The 27,718-nt window shown below is 48.4% G+C and overlaps 1 long non-coding RNA gene across 1 annotated transcript; it reads left to right on the top strand.

The window, feature by feature from the left end:
* The first annotated feature begins 548 nt into the window (after positions 1-548).
* Positions 549-27,718, top strand: LOC139360381 (uncharacterized). Its single transcript, XR_011617718.1, has 3 exons — positions 549-10,183; positions 11,341-17,239; positions 17,819-27,718. It is a non-coding gene; the product is annotated as an uncharacterized lncRNA (long non-coding RNA).

Consider the following 27,718-nt stretch of genomic DNA (forward strand, 5'->3'; position numbering starts at 1 on the left):
CTGGGAGCCGGGCCGCGCCCCCCATCCACGGCGCGGGCCGATCCTAGGGCGGGACGGGGGCGGGAGAAGGAAATCGGGCTCCCCTGCCCATCCCCCCCCGGGGCGCACCCCCGAGAGCCGGGGGGGCCGCCGCGCCGTGTCCCGCGCCTGGCCTGCCGGCGCTGCTGGACTAGAGGGATTGATTATTGATTGGTGATCGGGGTCGCTGAGGCTCCGGGAGGGCCCGGCCGGCGGTCCGCGGGGAGGAGGAGCTGGCCGGGCGGCGTGGGCGGTAGGGCGACGCGGGCTCACTTACGGGCGGCGGCGAGGGCGCGGGTGGGCCGGAGCTCATGCGGGCGACCCCCGGGCGGCGGCGGCGGAGCGGGAGCCGGAGCCGGAGCGGCGCGGGCGGCGGCGCATCGATGCGCTGCGGGCTCGATTGTGTCTCCCTGGGCCAGCTCTCAGGCCGGGAATGGGGCGGCCGCGGCGGGGCCGGCTCCGGGCGCTGCCGGGCGGCGGCCGCTGGAGCGCGGGGGCGGCCTCCGGGCCCACTGTCCCAGAGGCGGCCCTGCACCCGGCCGCGCCGGCTGGGGCTCTGGCCCTGTCGTTAGCCCCGAGGCCGACAGTCCCGGCGAGGGCCGGCGCCCCGCGCTCCGGCACCGGCTGCCTGAGCGCTCCCGGAGCAGCAAACCCCAGACTTCTTCCTCCTCTCCTTTCTTCCTTTTTTTCCCCCTTATCTTTTTCTTTTTTTAGTCTCTTTCTCCCTCTTTTTCTGACCTGTGTCCTTTTTATGTTTTCTCTGCGACTGTTCTGCAAGTTTGTTTTAAAAGTTCACAGCATGCTTTCTTTTCTTTTAGACCGGGAGACAGTGATCTCACCCACACGGTAAGATCAAAAGTCTCCGCTCGCCCAGCCTGCGGGCTTGGGCTGGGTCCAGACGTCTCCCAGGATGCAGATGCGCCGCCGCTGGCCTCCCCGGCTATAAAGCCGCTTCCAGCGCCTTCCCGCGCGCAGGAGCGCTCGGAGTTGTGGGGTGCGGACCCCAGGCGGGGCGGGGAGTCCGAGGCAGGCAGCTGCGGGACTCTGGGGCTGGCGGACTCGGGGGCTGAGGCGCAGTGCGCGTTGGGTGCCCGCGGCCGCAGAGGCCAGAACCGCTACTCCTCCAGGCCCGGGAGACGCGGCCGTGGAGCGTGAAACGCTTCTTGCAAGCGAGGAAACGGTGAGTTGGTAGACGCCGCCGGCGGCCTCACCATTCTGGTGGCTGCGCTGAGCTCCTGTCGCCTGGAGGCGGGTTGCGCTGCACGGGGTCAGCTCCCGCCGGCTCCCAGCTCACCTTCGAAGCGCCCACTTAGGCGCGCCCGGTGCGGCGTGTGCACAGCGCGGGGCGCCGCGCACGGAAGCGTGGAGTTCTCCCTGGTCGCGCTTTTCTCCTCCTTTCTATCCCCTCGCTGTTCTTGCAAACCTCTGTTCCCTCGGCCCCCTCCCCCTGCGGGCCGCGGCCTGAACTCGGGTCTCCGCGTAGCCGGCGGCCGCCGCTTGGTCGCTGCCTGGCCCTCCCCTGCTCAGGCGCCGAGCGCTGTGCGATCCGCCCTAACATCTGTCCGTCCAACCATTGGCGCATCCATCAGTGTCAATGGGCTGCACATTGCAGCGACAGCCCGCCACGCACAACACGGGCTATGCGGAGTGCACGCCGCAACCATACTGCCATGCCGGGACACGCAAAAAGGCCCCCGGCCTGGCTTGGCACAGCCTGAATCCCTAATCTGTGTTCTTTTAGCCACATGTACCCACCCCCACTTAATATTTGGACCCCCGAACATGAATAGTTTTGCAGGCCATTCTAGGGATGGAATTGAAGGAAGAGGGGCAGTGTCGCCCGAGTCATTATTTTCCACCAGGTTTTCTCTGCCCTTCTGTGGGCTGGGTGTGGCTAGGAGAGAAGGAAGGGAGACTTCCCAAATCCGCACCAAGCACACTGCAGATCCGGAAGCTACCTGGATGCAAGGGCTTAAACCCCCTTCACCTGGCCCTAGGATGTGTTGTCGAGGTGGCTGGGCAGGTTTTAGCCAGGAGGTCTCGCGCTAAAACTTTTTGGCCCCGCCTGGCTGCTGCGTGACATGGCCTGATGGAGAGGAGCTGGAGAGCGGAGGGAAACGTTGATCCCAGTGAGAACTAAGGACCAGATTTAGGGAGAAGTAGTGTCTGGGTGGCAGTACGTCTGTAATTCACATGTTATTTACAGAGGGAGAAAGGGCAGGACCGTAGGTTTGGGAAGCCGGATCTTTGCGCGGAGTTCCCTGCGCCCATTCCCCGAGAGTGCCGCTCTCGGCTGTGGTTGGTTGTTCTACCTGATTTTGCCTCTTGCCTTCAACTCCCTCATAACCCCTCCCCAAATGTCCAGAGGGCAAACATATGCACATACCTCCCTGATCAATCCAGCCTGACCAAAGGGCCATCCCTGTCCTCCCCCTAAGAACTTAATGGGAAGAGTGTACGGTGGACCTACTCTTGGGACATCTGCAGGGCGGCTGTACCAGGCATTTTACCTGACTTTATTCTTACCGCAAAGATTTCTGTCTCGGTACCTGGTGCCCCCTCAGAGTCCACTACACAAACGGGTAAAATCCCGCGCACCTATTCGTTTCACCATTCGCGAGTAAGAAGGGGAAAAGGAGCCGCTTCTAGGCGAGCACTGAGGTATTCTCGGTTCGGTTCCCGAGGAGGCCAGAAGTGGCCGCGGCGGCGTGGGCTGCAGCTCCCTCCTGCAGGTAGACACCGCGCTCTAGGGTGCGGGCTTCGCCGCCCACATCCAGTGGTCGAACTGTTTTCACGCTAGACTAGAGGGCGGAAAAGTCTGCACCCGCGGAGAAGCTAGAATTCTGTAGAATGTACACTGTGTAGAAATCTTTTCACCACTCTTCAGAGTTGCAGATTGTCTTTGAAAAACAACAGGCTCTGGCCCTGCAAGCCCCTGGTAACTTCTACCCGCGCTGAGTCACTCTGAAAAGTAAGCCCCTAGGCCAGTGAGATGTCCCCACCTTTGGGAGGTGCCGCGTTTCCGGGAACATTAAAAAAAAAAAAAAAACCCTAAAAATAGGAGGAGGAAAAATGAGCAAAGGCGGTGGGACGACTCACTGAAACACCGAGGTGCAAATGTCCATAGGAGAAACTGGCACTTGCATGGCAGCCAGGTGGCTCACCCAACAGCTGGGTGGTAACCTTGTGATCCCCAAACATCACCCAGGGCCATGAAGGCAGGGCTGACCCCCAGGACTGCACCTCAGGCCCAGTGGAATCCGGCTCCTCCTCCATAGCGGTGCTATGTAATCAGTAGAAAATCTGTGGAAAAGCTCCCAAATGAAGCTTCTTCAGGTCAGGGGTTAGAAATCTGCCTCCGGCTTTTTGAACTCAAGGAAATCGGGCCACCTGTCCCCAGGGCTACCTGTGCCCCGCCCCAGGATCATTCATGATCATTCATGATACCGGGAGCCCCGCCTGGATAAGTTTAAAAGAGAGAGAGGAAGTCATATGCAGGCGTGGCTAGGAACAGGTGTGTGCTGTGGGGACGGGCACTTCGCTCGCAACACGCCACACAGAGTCACAAAGTCAGTGCCAGAAAGGAGTAGCCAGGCCACCGCCGGGAGGCAGCCGAGGTTGTGTTTGAGGTGGCGATTGAGGGCAATAGGTGACAGCTGGACCCAAAGAAGGCCAAGTCCTGTCCTTATCTAGAGTGGCCACTGAGGGAAAAGACTTCAGGGAAAGAAGGTGTCCTCAAAGCTACTGTTACAAGGTGAGGAGCTAGGGCAGGCTCCCGTCCCAGGCATCCAGGGCCTAAACCTTGACCTTGGAGAGCGGTTCTTGGAGGGAACCTTGGGCCACCTGGAGGGACTGGGCACGCTGAGTAGTACCCTCTGGGAGCCTGTACCCCCTTTCAAAGTGTGAGGGTATTTGCCCATGGTGTAGGCTTTTAGGGAGCCCAGGACTGGGCAGCACCTGGGAGGGAGGGCACCAGGTGGGTGCCCTCCTGCCTGCACTCACCTGGAACGCTGGCATATGGATTTTTCACTTTCCTCACGCCTCCCCACACCACATTCTGGGCTAGACAGTGTCGAGGAGGTGCCCTGGGTTCAGGGAAGCTTGCCACCTGCACACCTCAACCAGAAATTGGGCCCTGGAATCTCGGCCCCTGCCCAAGCAGGAAGGATAGGGACCCTGGCCTTCGCCAGGTGGTAAATTGTTTGCTAAAAGTGCATTTACACAGCAGCGAAGTTTGTTTCTCTTTTTCCGGTAGCTTTGTTTTAACGAACCAGATGTTTTGTCTGTAAATTCTCCCAAGAACTTTTACAGTTTTGACGTGAAATAAACCTTCAAAAATTCGAAGAGTATATTAATACCACTTCTGTGGGGCCTCGGGAGAGCTGAGTCAGGCGCGCCTGGATGGGAGCTGGGGGTGGGAGTACAATCTTTGGAGAAAAGTAGGGGGCTTTTCTTGGCCCAAGGTCAAGAATTGGTTTGGGGGAGGTGAAGTGCCTCTCCGACTCCCAAAACAGGCGCACACACACGCATCATCACACCAGAGTACACACTCCCAGTCCTCCTCCAACCAGGCATAGCTTGCTACTTCGTAAATTTTTTGTGGCTTGGGGCACAGAGATGTGACTCAACTTTGCAGACTGTGTCCACCGAATGCCGCAGCCTTTTTCCACGAGGACCGCCTGACTGACCGCCCAGCTGAAAGGCAAACGGGCCTTCAATCTTCTTCCCTGGCAGGCTTGATGCCTGAGTGTGCGGGGCCAGGACCAGGACAGAACAGGGTGGAAGCTGGTGCTCCTGTCTGGCCCGCCCTTAACTCCTGGGCACAACTAGATTCGGGAGAACTTGGGGTGGAAGCTGACCTGGTCTAGTCCCCCAGGAAGCCACAGCCTGCAGGTCCCCCTCTCCAGTGCTTCTTTTTTTCCGATTCAGGATTTCCAGGCAGTTATAAACACCTTTAGAAAAACAAAAAAAACAAAAAATCCCACTTAACAATACACCTAAAAGAGGGAGGGAAGGAAGCAATACGGTTATCACAGGGGAGTGGGGAGAGGGAAACCAGGTCTGCCTAGAAACCCACCCTCTGATCGTGTGAGTCATAGCGGCTACTTTCTTGGGTTTCCCAAGACAGGAGATGGCGATTTTCTACTCCCTCCCCTCTCCCCACGCTTTCCAGTGCTCTGAGTCTCGCATCTTCAGATACCCCTTTCTTCCTTCATTCTCTTTCGTTCAATCATCTATGGAACTTTCAAAAACTTTTTTTTTAGGAGAGCGAAGATTAAATAAAGAAAATAAAACGTCTTTGTATTTCAGTCTAAGGAGGACAGATGCACATTAAACTCAGTTTGGAGCGCTTAACTCCAGGCGAAATGCCCTTTTATCAAATCCCACGCGTCGACTTGGGTTGCGCTGGGAATTTCACGAATTCCTTGCTGCAGCGTGGCGTGGTTTACCCCCACCCCCACCCCACTTTGGGTGAAATGGATTTTTGGAAACCATTTAAGCAGAGCTAAAAATAAGGGGGAGAAAAAAAAACCCTACACTAGAGATAGCTGCAGCTGCCCTAGGGGCTCACCCCTGGCCGGGAGCAAGCAGCTATTTGCTAGTTGTAGCTCAGGGGTGCCCAACTCTTCCGGTGTGGTTGCGCCAGCTGCCCCACACTGCAGGTATCTGAATCATTGTGTGGGCAACCTGATACGGCTCTGAACCCCGGCTCTTTGAATGCTGGAATCCTGAAGGAGGTGGAGGTCCCAGAAATCAAACCACCAGGTCTTAGCCGACCAGACAGCCCATCTTTCTGAGGCTGGTGACCTCGTTAACTAGCCAGGGAATTGGCAAGACCAGGAAGAATCTCGTTTCCCAGTTCTTCTTTCCTACACTGCTTTTCTCATCTGTCTTCAACGTTAGGGTTTTGTGTGTGTCCCTAAATTTACAATCTGCAAACGGGGAAGACGGAGCCTAAGTGTCAGCAGGACAGGTACAAAAGAGAGGGACAACACGCTGGGGGCCTCATTCTTTCACGTTTTTGTTTCTTGAAATTTGATGGATATCACCTGTAGTTTGACAATAGGAGGGTCAGGGTGACTGGGGACATGGTGGCCCGAAGCGTTAGATAATATGGCATGCAGGTAGTCTCTGATCTCCAGGGCTTTGATAACACCAAGATTTTCCCCTTTGCAGAGCAGTCCTAAATTCTGCCTTCTCCCTTTTCTGCCGCCTCTTCTCTTTTCCCCATCTCTTCCTTTCTTTTTCTGTTTTCTTTTTGTGGCTTGTCTCTTCCAACAGTCCCTCCTCCACCTTTATAAGACTTCTCAAAGGTTATTTATTTAAGGTCTACCAAGTGCTAGCCCCAAACAGGTCCAGTCCTTCTCCCTGTGGCAAGGCGGAGGCTGTTACCGCGTGCAAATGGTGAGTGCACAAAGTAGTTCGGAGTTTTTTGCAGCTTTTTTAGGTGGTGGAGGGGAAGGAGGTCAGAAGTAGGTTGACACTTGGCTTGAAATAAAAGAACATGTTAAGAAGTTTCCAAGCTGCCAATAAAACCCTTTAAGTGGCTTGTGATTCAGTGCCTGGAGTTGCGGGGATGGCATTGGTAAATGACTCTAATGCCCAAAGAAAAATATTACAAATGCCGCTGTCTCGGCCACCAATCGGGCGCCGCTCTCCTGCGCGGGCGATGGCTCCTCTCTGGCGCGCGGGGCACCCGCATTTGCATGATAAATTGACCAGACTGGCGGCAGCCAATGAAATATTCAAATTAGGCCGGGTGGCGGGGTAGGGGTGGAGTCCCTGGGGCTGCCCCTTGGCGCGGCGGCGGGAGCGGGCGCTACCACCTCTCCGTCAGCGCCCTCTGGAGGCGGGACAGCGCGGGCGAGCGCTCTGACCCAAAAGGCGACATGAGGTTGGGGGTTTGGGATGCAAGGGGCTTTGGGAGGGGTGATGGTGGGCCCCGGGTGGTGCTTCGCGGCCCCAGGAGTCTTTCCGGCTGGCTAGTGGACTAGGCTGTACAGCAGGGTCTCTGCAAGCCTCTTCACCTTAAAAGTTAATGGATTGCAGAAGTGGATGGTGACCCCAAGGAGGGGTTTCAGAAAGTCTCCAGCCTCCTTCCCCCAACCACCTTCTCTAGGTTCCCCTAACAAACCCTGCACTTAAGTTAAAATCGTGTATTTGCTCTTGTTGACTTAGCTTCAATATAAGATTCTTGCCCACCGCAGACCACATGGCCAACTTTCCCAAAGGCCCTCTGATAATGAAATGATGGAGCTGATACATCAAATTTTCCATCTTGCCCTGAGCCAACGACCCTGCACCCTCACAGGCCAGGGCGCTCCGGAGGGCACCCTGCCTGGAGCCCCAAACCTTGGCTAAGCTGTGGGAGCCTAGGCAGGGGCAGGCAGTGCCTGGAGGCTGGCCTCAGCGGGCAGAACTTCTCCCCTGGGAAAATGCTTTCTGGAGGAAGCACCCAGGCCTCAAGGCAGCTCCAGTGAGTGGGCAAAAAGGGATATACATAAGGCATAAGGCGCTGGCCGGGGTTAGGTGCTCAGCCAGGAAGACAGGGCAGATTCACATAGGGGAGATTGGCTTGATCATGAGGCCACTTCTGATTCCACCAGAACCTGGCCCAGCTCTTCCTGGAGGTCCTAACTCAACGGGGACTTTTGCATGGGAGCCAAGGAACAGTGGATGTCTCTTGCCCGCTGATCATCTCTTCCCTTACCCCACCCCGTATTCCCACGCCAGCTCCCTAGGCTGTGCCTGTTAGAACCTACCGGAGCACCCCACGGACTTGCCTTTAAAGCAGAATTTTTAGAAGCGCAGTTGCCTTTCTTTACTCTGCTGTGGGATGCTGAACACCTTGTTCTTTCTCTATCTCAGCAGGGCTTAGAGTTGGTTCCCAGCTAGCTGTCTCTAGGAATACTCAATCCCCATCCCTGTTGCCAGCCAAAAGGGTCTGCAGGAGATGGTCTACACTCCAGTCAGCAGCCCTCTTGGCACCTCTTCCCCAGACACAGTCAAAGCAAGTCATTCGTCTGCAGCCAGCCTCCCCCTGCCCATTCACCAAGGAGAACCTGGGGATGGGCCCACTCAGAGCCTGGCCCAGGCTGGCTCACTAACCGTGTGTAAATACACACAGCAGAAAGAGTAGGTGCTGAACACACATTTGGGAGAGAGTGAATTTTGACTCTCAATCACCTTATAGATACTATCAATAGTTTCAAAGTATGTTGCCCAAAAGATGTTCATTCCTGAGAAGGCTTTTGTATCATTTGGAATTTTGAGGAGTGTGTTGGCTGAAGACAAGAGGGTCTGGCCCCAGGCTTGATGGGAATGCATGGGGTAAATAACTGGTGACAAAGGTACAAAAGGGGCTCCTCTAGTTTCTAAGAGAATCTTCCATCCTGGCTGGTTTTAGGACCTGGGATGGGGTTCCCATCAGGAGGAGGCCTAAGGAACGAGTAGGCCTCTTCCTAGATGACTGAGTCAACTTATACGACAGGGCAGGGAAACCTGTCTTGGAAGCCCAGGAGCCCTCCTTTCTCCTCCCCATCATCAGGCCTCACTTGCGACTTGAAAATGGACGAGAGTTTTCCTCCAACGGTGAAATTCATTAAAGAGTCACTCCTGTCTAGAATGTGCAGAAATGCAAGCCTCTCTCCTTCTCTCTCTCTCTCTCTGTCTTTCTCCACCTTGAGGATGCTGTATCTAGAGCCCATATAGGGACAAGAAGGTAGGCAGTGAAAGCAGGAAAGGAGTAGAGGGCTGGCTGTCATCCAGCCCTGCACCCAGTCCTATCTCAGCTGAACTGTGCACGATGAATGAGGAAGTAAACGACAGGTGAAGTACCAAGAGAGTGAAGCTAGTCAGTTTATCTGAGGAGATAGGTATCAGTGAGTAACTGTAAGGATCACACCTACAGTTGGTGTGTCCCACAGACGGATGTGTGTGCAGCAAGCAGTACCTTGCAGGGGAATGCAAGCTCCAACTGTGGTGATGGGAGGCCTGAGCCTGTGGCCCATAAGTAACCCAGAGAGCCTGAGCAGGTTGCTCTTTCTCTTTGAACCTCGTCTCCATCTCTAAAACAGGACAGCTTTCTCCATCTTAAACACCAAGTAGGAATTCAGCATGGAAACCTTCCATCAAAATTGGAGATGCCTTGGCCAGGCCCTGTGGCGGCTTATGCCTGTAATCCCAGCACTTTGGGAGGCTGAGGCAGGCGAATCACTTGAGTCCAGGAGTTTGAGACCAGCCTGGGCGACATGACAAAACCCTGTCTCCACAAAAAGTACAAAAATTAGCTGGGCATGGTGGCATGCACCTGTAATCCCAGCAACTTGGGAGGCTGAGGCAGGAGGATCGCTTGAGCCTGGGAGGTTGAGGCTGTAGTGAGCTGAGATCACACCACTGCACTCCAGTCTGGGCAACAGAGTGACACCCTGTCTCAAAAAATAAAAAATAAAAAAATAGAGATGCCCCCTTGAACCCATGGTTTTTTGGAGCTATATTCTGGAAGCTTTCAGAGTCAGACCAGAGACATTGTGTCACTAGCCGTGTGCCCGTGGGCAAGTCACAATAGAGTCTACTTCCCAGGGCACTTGTGAGGCTCATCTGGGATTATGTGTGTCCACGCCTTGGCAGAGAGCTTGGTGAAGAACGGTAGTTGTCCAATAAATGGTACCCGCTTAAGTTGGTGTGCAAGGTGGCCACAGGGCCAGACCACCCTGAAAATAAAGGTTTATACTTGGGCTGAGCCTGGATGCACCTGAGATTACAAGCAGGTGCTTGGAATGTGGTGAAAAAGAAAGACAGGAGAGAATGGCTGAAGGCAGCACGCAGTCCACCTGACTTTCTGGGAAGAGTGGGCATTGGCAGGGCTGATAAGGCAGGTTCTTCCAGGCCTTTCTGTGAGCTCATTAGAGGAAGGGGTCTGGTGACTGATATTTCTATTTTCCCTGTTAGTAGCGACTGGAATTTGCACCATCCAGGTCAGATGGAAAATAGAAGGCGGGAAAATCTGACAGTCTCATTGATTTGCTCTCTTTGCCATCGCTACTTTTGAGAGGAAGAAATGTGACTTCAAAATTGCAATTAGGAACCAGCCTGCTAAGGAGTCCTCTCGTGGGCTCCTGTGCCGTGCAGAGCACAGGCCCGTCTCTCCTCATTTCCTAAGGAGGTAGGTTCATTCATGGTTTCAGCAGGAGCAGGCAGTGCAAACATGTGACACCCGCCCACAAATAATAGCCAGAAAGGCCGTCCAATGCTTCCTTCACATTTTTGGTCAGATCTCTGAAAAGATGGCCATTCTCCCAATGTTTTAAAAGTATTAACTTCGTTTCAAACATCCTTTAACCCTTAATGTTTTGTAACTTGATAAAAAGGTCATTTTGTGCTGAGGATGCAGTTGTTCCATAATTGTTCAGCTATCAGGGTGAATTCCAACCAAATCCAGAATTATTTAATGGGATCCAACCCCCACTCCCCCTACACACACACAATAAATGAATATTTTCCCATATATGTCTGTGTACATGTACATGTACTTGTGCATATATATGTACATATTTGTATCTATGCATGTACATATACTCATTGGGACTTGGATTCAATGGGCATTTCTAGCCTTCTCACAGAGTTACTTATCCTTTGCAGGAAAATAGATATTAAACTTACTCTTTTGAATACATTTTGCTAAATATTTGATGGCAATTCTTTATTGTGCACTATACTTATTCCTGATTTCTTACAGAAAGGATTTGGTCAATTTCTAATTCAATATTTCATTGCTGTCTCTACAATGAATGCCCCAGAAGCTTAAGAGAATTGAGAGGTTTTTTTTTCCTCTCTCTTCTTTCACAGTGTGAGCTTTTTAACTGTCACTGGCTAGAGCAGTCCTTCTTCTTCACTTTTACCTTTCTTAGCTGATGTATTCTTGGAAACAGATGGCTGAGCATGTTAGATTTATATTTAAAGTAAGAGTAGAGTTAATAGGCTCAAAGAAGAGCAGGAAGGTATTTTCTACAAGGAAACTGCATGAAGTGTATGCCTGGACCCCAGAAGATGTGTTAATACTTTTACCTATTCAAGAGGCATTGCATTGTGGTCTCCTATATTTCTTGCTCTGATGATCGAGTTTTTAAGATAAAGGCTCTCCAGGCAAATAAGGAACAGTTGGATAGAGTAGCTTACCTTAAGTCTCTACAGACTCATGTAGAGAACAAATCTGATCTAAACTGTGTAAAAAAAATCAGTAAGGCAACTCTATAAGATTAACACTCTTATTAAACTTAAAAGAGAAAATTGGTCCTTTTTTTTTTTTTTTTTTTTTTTTAGACAGAGACTCACTCTGCTGCCCAGGCTGAAGTACAGTGGCATGATGTCGGCTCACTGCAACCTCCGCCTCCTGGATTCAAGCGATTCTTCTGCCTCAGCTTCCCGAGTACCTGGGATTACAGGCATGCACCACTATGCCCAGCTAATTTTTGTATTTTTAGTAGAGACAGGATTTCACCAGGTTGGCCAGGATGGTCTCGAACTCCTAACCTCAAGTGATCCACCTGCTTCGGCTTCCCAAAGTTCTGGGATTACAGGGTTAAGCCAGGGCGCCTGGCCAAAAATTGGTACTTTCAAAAGGAGAGAAGTTTTACTTAAAAGCAAACGCCTTTAAAAGGTCTTTGGCTGGACTAAATGGTAATGAAGCGAAGCAAAGCTTGTGACCACTCTGTAGAGCCATCCAGATTGTCTCTCTTTGGGGCCAGATCCTCTAGAATGCATGATCTAAGGTCATTCATTGCACATTCCTGGTTTCAGACTGGTTTTCTGAATTTGCCTGCGATCTGATTTTTGTCTTCCTACATTTCTGTGTGTGAGATACATCAAAAGGTCAAAGAATGTGTGAATCATATGGGTATGGTTTAAATAATACCTGCATACACAACACTCCGTCACCGGAAACCTCCCCCGACACCTCCCAATTGCAGTCCCCTCTCCTGGAGGCTCCCTCTATTTTTAATTTTTGTAATGATCACTTCCTTGCTTTACTTTGTCGTTTTAATATTTAAGTGTGTATCCCTGGTCATGTTCATAAATGAAATATTGTATGAATTATTTTGTGTCTTATTTCTTTGACTCAGCATTGTTTTCCAGAATTAACCATGTGGATTTGTGTAGCTCGTTCATGATCGAAGTTGTAGACTATGAAAACATTAGTTTTATGCAAACATTAGGATTTTTCCCCCCAATTGTGTGGATATCATGAAGAATGCCGCTGTGAACATGCTTGTTCCTATGCCGTAACTCACATGGGGAATATCTCTATTTATATATAGTTAGGGGTGGGATTGCTTGGTCAGAGTTTGCATATCTGCAGCTCTAACTGTTTTCCAAGATGATTGTGTCAATTTTCACTCCCACAAGCAGTTTTTAAAGTTCCCATTGTTCTACATCGTTGCCAGCCTATGATATTGTTAGCAATGTTTTTTCGTATTTGCAATGTTTCCTAATCTAGCGGCTGTGGTTGCTGTCTCACTGTGTTTAATTTGCATTTCCATGATTACTAATGAGTTTGAGCACCTTTTTATATCTGCGTGGTGATCGGGAATGCCTTATTTGTGAGATGTCTGTTCAAGTCCTGCCATTATCTGTTGCGTACGTGTTTCACATTCTTTCACCCAAGTTCTCTGTTGCCCAGTTTGTTTCAGATTGTTTTGGGACAGTGGATCAGATCAGAAATGTTCCAGTGAGATCTCTCACTATATTTCCTAGTATGCTTCAATCTGTGAGAAATACGAACCCCTGCTCACACTGGCTTCAGGAAATTGGCAAGAGGTAGATTATGGCTCCATTATATTAACAGGAAGTCAGTTTTCTCTGCCTTCTTACTCTTCCCTTCATTTTAGGCATAATGTCATCCTCAAGGTGGTTTATCTTATGATTTCAAGAGGGCCACAAATGGTGAGTGGAACTAATTGCTTCTTTGTCCACATTCAACAGGGAAGAGAAGAATAGAAAACTTTTCATTGACCCATGTAATCTAAGTCATTCCCTTCAGTTTCCAGGGGCCACGTCCATGAAGCAGGAGGCATCTCCAGGGAATGCGATGCCCTGACGCCTTACCGAGCACTCCTAGTAGGACAAAATGAATACTGTATGGGGAGGAGGCAACCTCAACCACCACGCTTCCTGCCAAGCCTATAGGGTTTTTTGTTTTTAATTCATTTTTTAATTTGCGTATAATAAAATGCATTTTTTTGGTATGCAGTTTTCTGAGTTTTGCCAAATGCACAAAATCACATAACTACCACTGCCATCAAGATTTGGAACAGTGGCTAAGTGTGGTGGTGGCTTACACCTGTAATCCCAGCACGTTGGGAGGCTGAGGCTGGAGGATCGCTTGAGCCCAGGAGTTCAAGATCAGCCTGAGCAACATAGTGAGACCCTGTCTTTACAAAAAACTTTTTAAAATTTTGCTGGGCATCGTGGCATGTGCCTGTAGCCCCAGCTACTTGGAAGGCTGAGGCAGAAGGATCACTACTTGAACCTGGGAGGTTGAGGCTGCAGTGTGCCGTGATTGTCACCAGCCTGGGTGACAGCAAAATCCTACCTCAAAAAAAATTTTTTTTTAAAGATTTAGAATAGTTTTTTTTTCTCTTTTCTTTTTTTTTTTTTTCTTTTTTTTGGACAGAGTTTGGCTCTTGTCACCCAGGCTGGAATGCAATAGCACGATCTTGGCTCACTGCAACCTTCGCCTTCCAGGTTCAAGCGATTCTCCTGCCTCAGCCTCCTGAGTGGCTGGGACTATATACAGGTGCCCACCACCATACCTGGCTAAATTTTTTTTTTTTTTTTTTTAAAGTAGAGGCAGGGTTTCGCCATGTTGACCAGGCTGGTCTCGAACTCCTGACCTCAGGTGATCCACCAGCTTTGGCCTCCCAAAGTGCTGTGATTATAGGCATGAGCCACCACACCTGGCCTCGAATAGTTTTGTTACTCCCCCAAAACTGCTCTGTGCTGCCTTTTTGTAGTGAAACTATCCACCTGCCCTTAACCCCAGCTCCCCCGCATTAGAAACCACTGAACCTCTGATCTGTTCTTTACCCTAAAGCTTTCCCTTTTCCAGGGTGTAGCGTATGTGGAATTAGAGAGTATCTTACCTTTGAAGTCTGGCTTCTTTCGTCTAGTGTAATGCGTTTGAGATTTATCTATGTTGTCAGATGTATCAGTAAGTTTGTGTCTTAGCAGTGCTGAGAAGTATCCCTTTGCATGGATGTACCTAGGTCTGTTTATCCATTCATCAGCTGGAGGACAGCTGGGTAGTTTCCAGTTTAGGGTGATTACAAATAAAGCCACTATGTACATGTACCTCTAGGTTTTGGGTCAACATAAGTTTTCATTTCTCTTAAGTTTCAATACCTAGGAGAATGATTGCTAGGTCAATGGTAAGAGGGTGTATAACGCTACAAGAAAGCGCTAAACTGTTTTCCAAAGTGAGTGTAGTATTTTGTATCCCCACTAGCAATGAAATGAGAGCTCTGCTTGCTCTGTAAGAGGCGTTAGTGAATATGAAAGTGCTTTGTAAAGAGTAAGGGTGTCTCACAGCGTGCCCAGGTGGGAAGATTCAGAGGGGGCATTTCTAAACTCTAAACTCCTGTGGGCTCCTAACCCATCCTTCTGAATGGGGACTGAATACTTCAATTTCCAGGTTACTTGCTTCTGCAAAAGGGAGACAGGGAAGTATCCTCTTTTTGCAAATGAGGGCACAGCACTGCCTCTCGTGGTTGAGCCAGTCATTATTCAGTAGGAACAACAGTGAGATTCTCCAGCCTTCAGTTTTATTCCTGAGTTCACAAAGTAAAATGCAGCGTGATCATTTGGAGCATTCTTATGCTTTGTGACAAGAACGAAGGCAGTGGAAACAGCCACGTGTCCAATCAGAATGTCAGAGCTGGCAGGGACCTTAGCAATTGTCACTTTAGAGATGATAACCTATTACATCCCCAGGTCCCCAGAATCCCAGCCCAGGACTCATTCCTTCAGCCTTCCTGGATTGCCCTGGGTGGAACAAGATCAGCTCATTTAGCACGTGGCCTCCCAGAACACAAGGCAGCGTCCCACCAAGGTGGGATGGGACCGGCTTCTCTATCCACAGTAGCTGTGCACGCAGAGACAGAAATGAAGCCGTACTGCCAGGTGCACCGTGGCCAGAGATCCTCCTTTCTGGCATATACTCCCAGAGCCTTTGCTTCTTTCATGTCAGTGCGCATTTCTGAGGCACCTTCACATTTCAAACGTCCTGAGAATATGTTTAATTAGAACTTGGCCATACAGCCTTTTAAAACAAAACAGAAGGGACCAGCTAATTATATCGCTCAGCATTCTGTGGCAAACATATATTTTTTAATAAAACACTTTCCTAACCAGAGTAATCCCTGGAGATGCAAATCCTCATTTATAAGAAGTTTCCCAAAGGGAGTTAAAGAGAAGATGCCTTATAAAGAAAAGAGACAAAGAGAGTGGGGAAGTGTTTCCAAAGAGCTTTTAAAAGATACACTCATTCTGAGGTTGAATTACAGATATTTTAAGGGTACCAAATTTTATTTCAGATGTAATCCTTTCCTGTGTTTTTGATCATGTATTTCCGTTTTTTCCCTTTTTGATCATTGCCACAAATGCCCATATTTCTCTTTCTGGTGTCTTTCATAAGCGCAATATTTAAATAAACAAGGGATTTTCCCAAAATGCACCTCATCTCCTACTGTTTGTCATTTCCTTGTCTTGCTCTGTAAATAACCCTGTGTCTCACAGCAGAGCTTACACAGAATGGATGTAGGGCAGTCTGTGGTCCTGGGGAGGGCCTTCCCTGTAATCTCTGCAGCCCAGGGAGGATTTAGGTCCTGCTGCAGTATGTCTTCAGGAGTGGAGGTCGGCCTGGGACGTTTGCATTCATGAGGCAGCCGCAGAGGGTCAGAGCAATACTTGTGCCAGCTGATGTTTGCTGGGGGGTTTACTCCAAGCCAGGCCACACACTAAGAAATTTAGGTATCGCACCTCATTTAATCCTCACAATACTCACAAAATATAGTTGTTCTTGCTCCATTTTGCAGATGAAGAAGACGAGGCTGAAGGAATGCACAAAGGATCTCACAGCTGTTAGAAGGGTTAGATCTTGTATTTGGACTCAGGTCTTCCTGCCCTGGAACTTAGCTCTCCCACACCTGGTGCTGGGCGCATTAGGAGACGTCACGAGGCTCAGAGATGCCACCCTTCCTAGAACGGGCACTGTGCCTCTCTTCTCCACGCACTGCAGCGGGGACAGGCACTGCGTTTTCAGATAAGTTCCGTGTGCATCAGGGGCTCGGTGGGAAAGAGAGGACACACTCAGATTAGGATTATTCATGGAGGATTCTCCAAAGAGGCTATTTGGAAAGGGAACGGTGAAGGAAAGCACAAGAGAAAATGAACAGAACTGTTACTTCCCCACGTCTGAAGGGGATGGGTTACTGGAAGCCAGGAGGAGAGTGTGGTAAGAGCCACTTTTAGAGGAGTTTTTACCTTCGGGAGAAAGGACCCAAGAAGACCCACAGGGAGGTGACCAGGGAATGGCATACTTAGACTACACTCTCTTCTCTTCCTCCACTCTCCTGCTAGGGCTCCGCATTGGATAAACCCCTGCAGGAGCGAGTGAAACTGCCACCCAGCTCTGCCTCCCAGGGCACAGCCCACGGAGAGCTCTGAGGCAAGTGGCAGAAAACTAGCACAGGTGCAGTGCGTCTTGCAAAGCACCCAGCCTGTGCTGGCCCTGGGCTGGAAATGGGAAGAGAGAAGACCATAGCACTGCCCTCAAAGATCTTAGAGTCTGTGGAGGAGTCAGGCGGAGAGAGGGGGCGTTCCCTTGGCAAAGGACTCCATGAGCAGATGCAGGCCATGGGCGCTGCTCCTGCAGAAGCTTTGAGGTTTGCCGCGTGTGCCTGGAAGGAGCGTGCCCACTTTGACATGCCTCGCCTCCTGTTGCCATTGACAACATGAAGGCAAACTCCTGGGGCCGGGCCTTTTTCCTTGAGATAACACATGTATAATTCTCTGTTATCAAATGATTATTAAAGAAAATCTAATTGAAAAAATAGAAAGAAGAAAAGAGAAATCATTTATCATCCTGTTCTCCAAAAACAACTGTGAACGGCTTGGTGGAACTCCTTCCAGTGGCTTTTCTCAGAGCTTTGCCTCCTTGGATGTGGTAAGAGTCAGATACGATTTTGAATTTTGAGATTTTGATTGAGCATTGTTGTAGTATTTTGCCAGGTTATGATAAATCTTTGGCAAACATAGGTTTTGATGGCTGCATAATACTCTTGTATGAATGCTAGCACAGTTCATATTATAATTCTACTGTAGGTATGTATGTATGTATGTATTTATTTATTTATTTTTGAGATGGAGTCTTGCTTTGTCACCCAGGCTGGAATGCAGTGGCGCAATCTCAGCTCACTGCAACCTCCACCTCCTGAGTTCAAGCTGTCCTCCCACCTCAGCCTCCTTGAATAGCTGGGACTACAGGCCCGCACCACCATGCTGGGCTGATTTTTGCATTTTTTAGTAGAGACAGGGTTTCACCATGTTGGCCAGGCTGGTCTTGAACTCCTGACCTCAGGTGATCTGCCCACTTCGACCTCCCACGGTGCTGAGATTACAGGCATGAGCCATCACGCCCAGCCTTCTTCTACTGTTTAAATGTTTAGGTTATATCCTGTTTCATTAATATTAAATAATGCTATAATTAAAAACTTTGTGTATAAAGAATTTTTCCATGTTTCAGATTATTTATCCAGTAAAATGTCTCTAAAATAAAGCTACTAGAGGTTGAAGTACCTAGCCAAGGACCAGTCACAGAATAGACACAACTTGGTTGATAACTATTGCTGTTCAGTGGTGAGTGTTTATGTAAAGCTCTTCTGCAATTAAGAACTGCTCCAAAGACCTTCCTCTAGAACCGCGCTTGAATATACTGTGAGCCATGTAATTCTCAATGTTATAATAACCACATTTCAAAAAGCAGATGCAATTGAAATTAATTTTAATAATACCTTTTACTGGAGCCGGGCACGGTGGTTCACGCCTGTAATCCCAGCACTTTGGGAGGCCAAGGTGGGCAGATCACTTGAGCTCAAGAGTTTGAGATCAAGCTGAGCAACATGGCAAAGCCTCATCTCTACAGACAAATACAAAAATTAGCCAAATAGGGTGGTGTGTGGCTGTAGTCCCAGTTACTCGGGAGACTGAGGTGAGAGAATCACTTGAGCCTGGGGGGTTAAGGCTGCAGTGAGCCAAGACTGCACCACCACACCCCAGCCTGGGTGACAAAGTAAGACGCTGTCTCAAAAATAATATTAAAACAAACATAAAAATACATTTTATTTAACCAATTATATCTACAATATTATCATTTCAACATGTGATTATATGTAATCAATATAAAATTTATCAATGAGATAGTCTACATTTTTTTCCCCATGTAACCTTTGAAATCCGATGTATAGATTTTATGCTTACAACACAACTCCATTCAAACCAGCCTCATTCTCAGTGTTCAGTGGCCACATGGGTGGCTGATAGCCACTGTGAACGGTGTAGGTCTAGAGCAAGGAACCCACCAGAGATATTTGCCACTGTTGGCATCTTCACCTAGCCCTGAAATCCAGCCACCTTTTAGTGCCTCCCTGAGCCCACTTACTGACATTCTGGACTGAGGATGGACTAGGTGGCTAGGCGTGACATGACTTCTGTACCTGGACATTTTTACCGGTTGTCCTCATTCCTGCCTTGACCTTAGCCAATCACAGCATCCCTCTATCCCAGTGTGCCTGGCACTGATTCATTCAGAGACATTGCACACTTCCGGCATGGTAAGCCCTGGGCCTGACCCTAGGGATACAGGTGGACAAACAGAACTTTCTGGTAAAATTTAATTACAGAACTTATCAATGTTTTTCGGGTTTAGTGGGGGAGACAGACTTTAATCAAATCATCGCACAAATACATACTTTCTAAATGTGGTAAGTGCTACAGGGGAAATGTACTTTTAAAGAGGCTAACACTGGGTCATGGCATGAGTGGCCCACCCTGAAGGCATTTAACAGAGGTGGCCCAGCCCCTGGCCAGGCCGTCTTGGGGAACATTCACGTGAAAGATGAGAGTGAGATAAGAGGATCTCAGTTTCCTTCTGGTATCCAGGGTCCCTAAGCGACATTAACAGAGTTTCTAGGACAGACAGTAGCTCACCGGTTCCTGTGTCCGGGGCCCAGTTGATCAATTCCTGTTTGTCATCTCTAAAAAGTATTGCAGCCAGCTGGAACATAAAAGTAATGAGGAAACAGGCCGGGCGCGGTGGCCCATGCCTGTAATCCCAGCACTTTGGGAGGCCGAAGTGGGTGGGGGATCACCTGAGGTCAGGAGTTTGAGATCAGCCTCACCAACATGGCTAAAACCCGTCTCTACTAAAAATACAAAATTAGCCGGGCATGGTGGCACACGCCTGTAATCCCAGCTACCTGGGAGGCTGAAGCAGGAGAATCACTTGAACCTGGGAGGCGGAGGTTGCAATGAGCAGAGATCGTGCCACTGCACTCCAGCCTGGAGAACAAGAGTGAAACTCTGTCTCAAAAACAAACAAAGAAAAAAGTAATGAGGAAGCAAAGGGTGACTCATTCATTCATGCATGCATTCATTCATTCATTTGTTCCTGTGTTCATGCAGCAACTCTTAGTGAGTGCTCTGTGGGATGCCAGGCAGGCTCTGCATAGTCAGAATGGCAAAGCCAGCCTTCTCTGGCAGATTACACACTGCCAACTGAACACACTTTTCTGGAGAACATATCCACTTAAAAGAGAGGAAAAATCAATGCTAATAGAACTCCTTATCTGGTTCCAGAAATGACATTGTCCCTAGTGGCTGATGCTTTGAGCCCGTGGCTGCTCTGGAAGCATGAGCCCTGCATGGACACAATTTTGTAAGCTCCTCGAACCCGGCCAGATCAATCAATGAGAGGCTGCAATGTGGAGAGAGTCTGGGTTCCAGGGGCAAACTGTACCATTCCTCTTCTACCCTGAAACAGGACTGGGACCCTCCCTTCAACCTCCAGCCCCTGGGGACAGGGTAATTTCAGCTGCACCTGATGTACCCTATACATCACTGTCTTCTCCAGCAGCTCTCAAATTAAACTCTGATGTATGAAGTTAAACAAAAATGAGATAAAATTTGGCAGAGGTTGAAGAGGGTCAAAGTAGTCCAAACACAAGGTAGACTATTGCTTCTTTTGATTTATGTTATTCTGTACGCTTAGAAAAAATAAAATTATAAATCTCCCCGAGACTTTCTCATTGAGAGTGAGGCATTGCTAATTTATTTTCAATAGACTCCCAGGGTTTTCAGCTGGGAGGAGCACTATAGCTGTTGTCTGTAGTGAAGATGCCATGGTTCGACCTTGGACGTGGACTTTGATGATGTGAAAATATCCTGCAAAGTTAGCATCTGCGGGCAGTGGTGTTGAAAACCACCTTCCTTTACCTGGCTCATATCACAGACCACAGTGTCTATCTTTCCTTATTTTCTTATTTAATCCTTGCAAACCCATAATGTGTGACACAGAAGTCGTTGTCCCCTTTTGGCAGTTGGGGAAACTGAGGCTTAAAGAAACCACGTGTCTTTGGTAAATATTAGCATGTCTAGTAAATGGCTGGGACACAGAAGTGAACAAGACCAGCACCCTCTCCTAGAGACCATTTTCCAGTACAAGAGACGATAATCAAGTCAAATGACTAAATATAAAGGATGATTATGTGTAGAATTAATTGTGAGGAAATGGAAGTGGGAAAAGGGATAGAGAAAGAGGGGTATAGAGAGCCAAGGGAGGGCCTTAACAAGGGAATATTTAACAGTAAGATTTACTTTTTTTTTTTTTTTTTTTTTTGAGATAGGCTCTTGCTCTGTCACCCAGGCTGGAGTTCAGTGGTACTATCAAAACTCACTGCAGCCTCAAACTCGTGGGCTCAAACGATCCTCTCGCCTCAGCCTCTCGAGTAGCTGGGATTGTAGGCACACACTCACACACTTGGCTTATTTTTAAATTTTTCGTAGAGATGGGATCTCACTATGTTGCCCAGGCTGGTCTTGAACTCCTGGCCTCAAAGGATCCTTCTACCTCAGCCTCCCAAAGCACTGGAATTACAGGCATAAGCCACCAAGCCTGACCCAAGTTACACAGTTTTAAAGGATGGTGAAGGCTGCTGTGTGTAGAACTAGCTCAGGGACAAGGGCAACATCAGAGAGACCAGTTAGTTGGCTGTGCTCATTTTCTGGACAAGATATTGTGGTGAGTTGGGCCAGGTGGTGGCAGGAGTGGTGGGGTACAGAGCTTAGAACAATTTTGAAGATAAGGTGTCTCCAAGGGATCTGTTTTTGCTCCAGTGCTCTTTCCACAGCACACCACCTGCACCAGACTCTGCTGGTATCACTGCACCAGACTCTGCTGGTATCACTGCACCAGACTCTGCTGGTATCACTGCACCAGACTCTGGAGCAGGCCGCTTCTCTGGAGGAGGATAAAGACAGGAAGGCTATCTAGGGAGATCTAGGGAGATAAGACAGCACCAGCAGGCATCAGGAGCTTCAGAGAGGAGGACCCCTAGTCCTGGCTGCGTATGCGCTTGTGTGTGTCACTTGTGATGTGCATAATCATCTTCAGTCTTATTTTTTCCAGGTAACTGCAAAAGGTAATTTCCAGCTCATTTAGCTCTGTTCTTTCCCTAAGCTCCTCTAGTCTGGCTTTTGTCTCTGCCACGCCTACCAGAACCACTCTGCTCAAGGCCATGGTCAATGTCTCCATTGCCTAGTGCAGGACCATCAGAGCTGCTCTGGGACAGATACACCAGATGCATCAGCTTCCTGATAGAGCAGAATCTCATTGGGGGCTTGATGCCCCCACAGCCTGACGCTCTGGGATGGATTTCTGCACAGATGCAACCTCTGTGGGCAGAGGCCAGGATGAGGCTTATGTGGCTGTGAAGACCAGCCTTCGATCTGTTTTCTGATGCAACCACAGTGCTGCAGGCTCTGCTTCATCTTGGAGGTTTGATGGGTGCAAACATGAGGGGTTTCTGGGTAGAGCTGAGCCCTGGGCCCTCGAGTCTCCTCTGTCTGCACAGCTGTATGAGGTTGGCAAAGTGCCAGCCAACCTCAGTGCAACCCTCACCAAGTTCTCAAGGAACAGCCTCTGAAGGTCCTTCTCTATGCTGAGTTCTAGGGAAGGAAAAGGAACTCAAGGAATAGAAGAGCTGATCTGCCCAAGTCACACATTTCTTGGGGGCACAGGAGGACTACATCTCTCATGCTCACTTGCAATTCACTGTGGCCACTCAAATTAAGGTTTACCAGATGGAACGTGAGCAGAAGTGATGTGTTCTCCCTCCAAGCCTAACCCATGAAAAACCTACTGGGAACACTCCCCCATGCTCTTTTCCATTCCATGAGCTGGATGCAGATGATGGCAAGGAACTAGTGTGAGGTGGAGCCATAAAACAGAGGGAGCTTGGATCCCTGAATGACCACATGGACATACACATACACCAACGACTGCTTTGTAAGCAAGAAATAAACATCTACTGTATGGAACCTTTGCGTGGAGGGTCTATTTATTACAGCAGCTTAGCTTATCCTGACTAACACAATCTCTGCTCTCAGAGAGTTTAAAATTGTTTCAAGGAGACAAGATTCACTCATACAATTCTGGAATGATAGTAGGTGGCTCAGAAGAAGGGTGAGTTGTAAGGTTTGGACTTTCAGTTCAGAAGTCACAGGCTGCAGGCCCTTGGGTATTAGACTCTCCCATTGAAGCCCTTTATCTGGAAAACTGGTAGACTGGGGAGAAGACCCTTCTGGAAGGGGACACATTACAGTCAAGGGTTCAAAAGTAGGGCTTGAAGCAAGCAAAGATGAGATCAACAATGGTAATTCCCAGAAAGGGAAAAAAGAAAATAGCCTTTAAATACCTAAGAGCTTTGACTGCTGCAGGGATGAGACAAAGGTCAGACTTTCATAACTTCTCTCCTGTGACTTCACACACCTCGGAAGTTCCCTGGGGATGACCCCTGAGCCTGGGTGTATGGGGAGTTGGTGTGAGCTTGCTGTTTCTCTCCCATGCCTTTTCTCCTGGCTAGGAACCCCACTTGTCTGTTTTAACCAATAACTTAGCTCGGACTTGAATGCTTGATTGGAACAGCAAGTCTCCAAGTCTCCAGCTTTCTGCAGAGGTCTTTGGGGACAGGAATATGATGAAGTTTCTGAGCTGAGGATTCTGAAACTTCCAGCTCTCAGCTGAACTTCAGATGTGGTCTTTACAGTCACAGCTGCTGGCAAGGCCCTGAAAAGCTCAGCTTGGATCTGTCTGTCCCTACCAGGTTCTGGGGGAAAAGGGAGGAGAGCAGGCAGGACACTCCCAGTTTACAGCCCAGGGATGCTGAGTCCTAGGGGAAAAGATATTGCTCATCACCCTTGAACCCTAGAAGTGGCAGGACCTCAGGGGAATTCAAAGTGGTCTTCCTCTTAGGAAAGATAAACACTTATGCCACTGGTTCTCCTGTTCCTGTACACTCCACTTCCCTCTTCCCAGGCTCACACACCCGCTAAGTGCACTCCAATGAATGGTGCTGCTCTGGGTCCCCCACAAACAAGCACTGGGGAGCAGCCACTAAAGACATGGGTTCTGGTTCCAGCTGCTGATTTTGATTAGGCGTGTGACCTTGGCCCTATTCATCCCCCTCTCCTCTTCCCCTGTTCATTCACAACTGTTTTTGTTAGTATTCATGGTGCCTTATGTAACTATTATTCACGGTTGAGCCAAGTAGTGTACTAGACTTGCTTGGTTGCTTTCATTCTCCTTTTATTTTCCCTGAAGCCAATGATCAACTCATTCTCATTTGCTTGGTGTTCTTTGCACAGATGATTAAGTTCTCCCATACCTACCTGCAGCCTCTCAAGACAATTTTCCACAAGAGTGAATAGATCAGAAAATCCACTGGGAGCAGTTTCTTCTTGTTCTTGGAGACATTCCCTCTGAAGGCCTCTGACGTTCCAGTTCAGTTCCCTGCTTGGACAACAGCATAACTATCATCTGGGCTTTCCTTCACCTCCAGCTTGGAGGATTTCTTTACTTCTCTAATCCATTGGATCCACTGCTTCCTGGAGCAGATGCCTTTCTCTCCTTGGTTTCATCTCTTCTTTTATTGGTGCACAGCCCCGAGAAACTGTCTGCTAATGCAGGGATGACATCTGGGGGTTAAGCTAGCAGGACAAAGGAGCTTCTGCCATTTCTCTTCTGGATAATCATCCCCCAACAAGCAACAACAGCAGCAAATAAATAAAACAAGGAGAATGTGAAAAAGAAATGCAAATTTCATTTTTTACAAAATAAGCAGGCAGACACAATCCAGTACTGCAAAGAGTGGAAAATAGGTGGGAGAGAGCCAAAGGACCTTGCTCTGCTAGGTGTCTGCAGTGGGGTAGAAGCTGATCTACCAGGAAGAGCCCCAGAGTAGCTCAGGAATCCAAGACGCCACACAAGGCAAGGTGAGGTGTGGCAGGTCACAGGTGGCAGGCCTCCGTGGGGAACAGCTAGGCCCCCAGGTTCCCACCCCTGAGCCTGACATCTTCTCCTGTCCTTTTGGAAGATGGAAAGAGGATCCAGGTGAGGGCCAAGGTGAGCACAAACCAAAAAGAGGGGGATTGGGGGAAGTTTACTCTTGTACGCAGGCAGGCCCCCAGCTCTTTTCTGTCTGGCTCATAGTCTAGGAGCAGAGGTAGGTCAGGGGTCACCTTTTATTTATGTCCTACAAGTTGTATGAATTTTAACAAATGCATTGGTTGTGTAACCAGAACTACATTCAGAATACAGAAGAGTTCCATCCCCTCCTGCTCCCCAGACTCCCTCATGTTACCCCTTTTATAGATAAACTGTCCTTCCACTCCTTGCCCCTGGGAGTCACTGATCTGTTCTCCATCACTGCAATGTTGTCTCTTTAAGAATGTCACATAAATGGAGTCATGTCATATGTCATATGCCACCTTTTGAGACTGGCTTCCTTCACTAGGGCATAATGCTTTTTTTTTTTTTTTTAAGACGAATTTTTGCTCTTGTTACCTAGGCTGGAGTGCAGTGGCATGATCTCAGCTCATTGCAACCTCCACCTCCTTGGTTCAAGTGATTCTCCTGTCTCAGCCTCCCAAGTAGCTGGGATTACAGGCATGCACCACCACTCCCAGCTGATTTTTGTATCTTTAGTAGAAACAGGGTTTCACTATATTAGGCTGGTCTCGAACTCCTGACCTCAGGTGATCCAACTGCCTCAGTCTCCCAAAGTGCTGGCATTACAGGTATGAGCCACCGCGTCTGCCCAATGCCTTTGAGACTCATCCAAATTGTTTCACGTATTAGGAATTTATTTTTCCTTATTTCTGAGTAGTGTTTCATTGTAAGGATGTACTACGATGTGTTTATCCATCCACCCCTTGAACGACATTTTGGGTTGTTTCTAGTTTTGACAGTTAGGAAGACTATTGTTACAAACACTTGCATGCAGGGTTTTGTGTAAAAATAGATTTTTATTTCACTGGAGTGAAATCTCACCCAGGAGTGGGATTACTGGGTCCTGTGGAAAGCGTATGTCTAATTTTATAGGAAGCTACCAAACACTTTTCCAGAGTGGTTATACCGATTTTTATTCCCACCAGTAATGTATAAGTGTCTTGTTGTTAGACATCCTTGCCAACACTTGGTATTGACAGTATTTTTTAAAATGTTATTCATTTAATAGGTATAGAGTGGTATCTCAATATGGCTTCAAGTTGCATTTCCCTAACAGCTAATTATGTTGCACATTTTTATGTCGTTATTTGCCATCCTTGTATATTTTTGGTGAGTGTCTTTTCAAGCCTTTTGCTCATTTTAAAAATTGAGTTGTTAGTATACTTACTGTTGAGGCCTGAGTATTCTTTACACATTAAATATTCAAGTTCTTTAAAAAAAAAAAAATACGGGGGTCTTTTGTGTTCCCACGACTGGAATGCAGTGCAAGGCTCCGCCTGAAAGCTTTTCCGACCCAAAGTTTCTGTCTCTGTCTATGGCCTTGTTTGATTATATCATCTTTTCTTCTCACCTGCTAGGGTTTTGGGGATTAAATAATGTGAAGCATATAGACATGTGCAGCAAAAAGCCTATTAGAAAGTAGATTTTCTATGCAAGTTGCTACAAAATCAAATAAATTTCCAGTTCCTGAGAACCCAAGGTTTGATATGGTTTGGCTGTGTCTCCACCCAAATCTCATCTTGAGTTGTAGCTCCCACAATTCCCATGTGTCATGGGAAGGACCCAATGGGCCTAGGCCTTTCCTGTGCTGTTCTCATGGTAGTGAATAATTCTCAGGAGATCTGATGGTCTTATAGAGGGGAGTCCCCCTGCACACACTCTCTTGCCTGCTGCCACCTAAGACATGCCTTTGCTCCTCCTTGTCTTCCACTGTGATTGTGAGGCCTCCCCAGCCACGTGCCACTGTGAGTCCATTAAACCTTTTTCCTTTATTATGAATTACCTAGTCTCCGGTATGTTTTTATCAGCAGCATGAAAACGGACTAATACAAAGTCCTCTCTAATTCTATGTTAGAAGCCTGTTTTAGACGGGCTTCCACGATGATTTTAATGAGAGCAAACTGGTTCTTGAGTTCATCAGGCAACACACGGGCGCTTTTACAGGAACCTTAAGACAGCATCTTCCACCGAAGGAGAGCCAGAGGTTGGGATTTCAGGCACTTTGACCAGTCAGGAAAAGGAAAGATTTCTTAATAATAGGGGGTCTTTTGCTATTCCAGTGTCCTGCCACAAAAATGATAGGACAGATCTGGTTGCTACTAGTCCCCTAGAGTGCCCAGTGCTTCCTTTGCTAGAACTGAGACAAATAAAAAGCAAACTCCAGTTATGGAGTCCTGTTTTGCAGGCCCCGTTCCCAAATGTCAGCTCCTAATGGGCAACAGCTGCCTCTGTGGTTTCTTCTAGGCGAGTGATTCATGTCTTTGCTCAGAAACGATAAGCAGAACAAATGTTTGCTTAGACATAGAACAGAGGGACAATTGGAAAACGGGAGACTGGCAACTGGAAATAGTTTGCAGCTATTTGATCCATGACAATTAGTCTGAATTAGTCATATGGTGCTCACTGGCCAGGCCTTTGGGCCAGAGGCAGCGTGGAGGAATAGACAGCTGGTCTTCCTGGAAAAGAAGTGCGGAAGGGAACATAGAAGACACGGAGGTTTGCTCAGAGCACGTCAGATTGGTTCTTACCCTCGCAAAGGTGACCCGCCTTGACCGTCTGCCCTAGTTGCACTCTATACCTGATCCAGGTCCCCAGCCTGGAAATTAGCAGAGAGGCAGAAACTATATACACTCATGGGAGATGCCTCTAAAATCCATTAACAATTTTTTACACACTAAGAAGTTAACGTAAACAATAGGTTGAGTTTTGTGTGTGTGCAGGTGGGAAAAAAAAGCTTCAAAAATATCCAGACACCCACATTAATTGGATTTTAATCCTAAGGATCATGTTACGTATATTGACTCCTTCAAGAGAGGTACATGGACCTTGAATTTGAACTTAAAAGTAGGACTTTGAGTAGGA

The sequence above is a fragment of the Macaca nemestrina genome, chromosome 20, assembly GCF_043159975.1.
Source record: "Macaca nemestrina isolate mMacNem1 chromosome 20, mMacNem.hap1, whole genome shotgun sequence".
Lineage (NCBI taxonomy): Eukaryota > Metazoa > Chordata > Mammalia > Primates > Cercopithecidae > Macaca > Macaca nemestrina.